This window comes from Triticum aestivum, chromosome 2D (genome assembly GCF_018294505.1).
Source record: "Triticum aestivum cultivar Chinese Spring chromosome 2D, IWGSC CS RefSeq v2.1, whole genome shotgun sequence".
Classification (NCBI taxonomy): Eukaryota; Viridiplantae; Streptophyta; class Magnoliopsida; order Poales; family Poaceae; genus Triticum; species Triticum aestivum.
This window is the reverse complement of record NC_057799.1, coordinates 378,422,646-378,425,539: the sequence shown is the minus strand read 5'-3', so window position 1 is coordinate 378,425,539 and position 2,894 is coordinate 378,422,646.

Here is a 2,894-nt window from a genome sequence, read left to right as displayed (position 1 = left end):
CATGAAAATTTGTGAACTTGGGTAACAGCATTTGAGTAGCATATATATAGTGGTTACACTATTCGACAAAAGGAGGATCTTCGTAACACGGTTTTGACAACCATATAGTCCATATCTACATACTTAACATAGTAACAACTATCACATTTTAAGAGGCTAAGGGCCAACAACCATATGGTCCATATCTACATACTTAACATATATAGTAATAGCTAGCACATTTTAAGAGGCTGAGGGCCAACAACCACAACTATCCACTGGAACTGGCTTGATCACGGCGACTCGGCATCTCATCAATGAAAAGGAAGAGCCCTCCTGTGCCTTGGTATATCATGAGTAGAACAGTGTCTCCAATTTTTCAATATGGATGCATTTCCACAAGAAGCGAGAACTTGTTAATTTGAATGGTTCCATTTCTGCGGGAAATGCAGTACCTCGCAATCACTTAGCAGGCACAAGTGTAATTCGACCATGCCGGAGGGCAATTTCTGTTGACATGTAGAATAAAAAACAATTGTAACATATCGTTGAAGATATATATATATATTTTATGAGCATCAACATTAAAATAAGACTTTTTACCAGCATTTGCACACAATTGGTCTTGTTCAGTGTGTGCACCAAGTGTTCATATGCTATGCTATCTCTGTCAGATTATCAAGAAAGTTTATGACATGCTTCAAGTCCTTCCAGTGAAATTTGGTACGCTTAGTAACATACAGATCGTTCATTATGCATCCAAAATATCCTACTTAAAAGGTGGAAAGGTATTATTTATTCAGAACATGGCAGAATAATATATAGTGCACATAAATTGGTAAATAGAATTTGTTACTACCTAGGAACGGAGTCAGAATATGATATCACAATTGGTTGCTTAAATAGTGATCAATTGGTTGCTTAAATAGTAATATGACAGCAAGGAGAAGGTTGAAAGGACACTAACCTCGATCAGACTTTGAACAGCTGATGATGTTGGGGAAGTAAACATACATGTTAATTAGACCAGGCTGTGGTGCATGCACTAGAATTTTATTGCCAGCTTTCAGTTCATAACACTTAGACATTTTTCTCCAAAGGTCCGCATTAAAATAGGAGTGACCATCTTTATCAAGTTTTACGCTAACCGTCATTGTAAATCCATGCTATGTTGCCAATATGACATCCTGGGAGTCATCAGCAAAGTAAAGCCCAAGATTTGCTTCTACTCCTGTTCTTGCAAAGCAAGGGATGTATTGCTTGAAATGAAAATTAAGATCGTAAATTAGATATATATTGAAATAACAGAGCAAGATGCAAATATGGGAGTAACTGATAGAACAGAACCATATATATATATATATATATATATATATATATATATATATATATATATGGGCTGGACTATTCTGTTACCCGCAACAGAATAATGTTATGTTACCCCCCGACCCTATATAGGCCCGACACGCCTACACAGTAGAATCCCCCTGATACGGGCATGACGGAGGAGGTGAAGGCCAACTTCAGGACTCCACCAACCTAGACGTGTCATTGTTATTTTTAATAATTAGATTTTTAATAATTGGGAGTTTTGGCTTGGTGTTGGGCCTGTCCAACCAAGTCAGGTCGAGGCCCATTAGGCTGGGTGCCTCACCCCTCCATATAAGGAGCTGGGGCGCATTAGGTTTAGGGAGTTGAAAATTTTAGTCTAAAACTATCGAGTTGTGTTTCTTCGGTGAAGCATCCCTCCGGGGTCGGCGAGGCCGTTTATCTAATAAAGATTGCTGCAGAGGTTCTTGTGTTCATCAAGGATTATCATGCTTTGGTTTGAGGCGTGGTGATCTTCATCATGTTGCTTGCTGGATTTGTTTCCTCATCTTCAGGTTACGTGGATTACTCCCGTGATTAGAAGTTTTTCTATTTGATTGTCTTGCGGTGAAAGATCGGGCAAAAACTATAGGATCATCACGTTGATCCTTATTATGTGGTATCAGAGTACTGGGTTTATCACCACGAGCATCTACAGAGATTGATCTGCTGGTCTTGCTCAAGATTTGTGGATCTACTGGTTTGTTGAAGGCTGGAAGTTTGATCTGCTGTTTTCAGGGTCTTGTTGTTAGATCGTTTGCCTCTTGTTGTCTTCAGGCTGATCACCGATCTGTTGGACGAAGAGGTGGTGACGACTGTATTGTTGGTGGCGAGGCAATCTACAACAGATTGGGATTTGTTTTTCTCGTCCAGGCGGCGTGTTGTTGTGCAGATCGACAGAAGGAGATCAGTTTTCAGTTTTATTGCGTTGATCCATTTCCCCTGGTGGACCAGAGAAAAACGAAAGAAATATTCAAAGTTTGCTTCGGGTCAGTCGATCCCTTTTTGGTGGAAATTTGCGTGGCAGAAAAAAGGGAGGAGTCCTATTATTGTACGTGATACGTGACTTCTGTCCGCATTTGGTGCAGCTTTTTGTGTGAAAAAAAATAACGAGATAAGAGAAGTCGGCAAGGAGAGAAGCATCTGTTTGGCATTTGGATCAAGTTGGTTAGTTGGACACATGTACGAGTATATTAGATTGGCAATTCTCTACCAACTCATGTTGGTTTCCTTGCACGTGATTCTAATTAAAAAATACATTGATTTTATTTTCTTTTTGCAAATTGGAAGATGTCTTCTACATGGTTTTCTCGACTTGACGAGAAGTCTAAGGATCGTGCTCGGACTGAGATAGCTGATATACAAAAGATCATTAAAGAGATGCGGGCGGAACTAAAAAAGCCCATTACAGTTTTTCCTGCGCATACTGTGCAGACTTCCGCAAAGGTAATTTCCAAGGATACATCCGTGGTTCAGATAAATGATGTCAACGAGGCAGCAACAACACATACTGGTTCTAAGGAGGACAAGGATGATGTTGACACGAT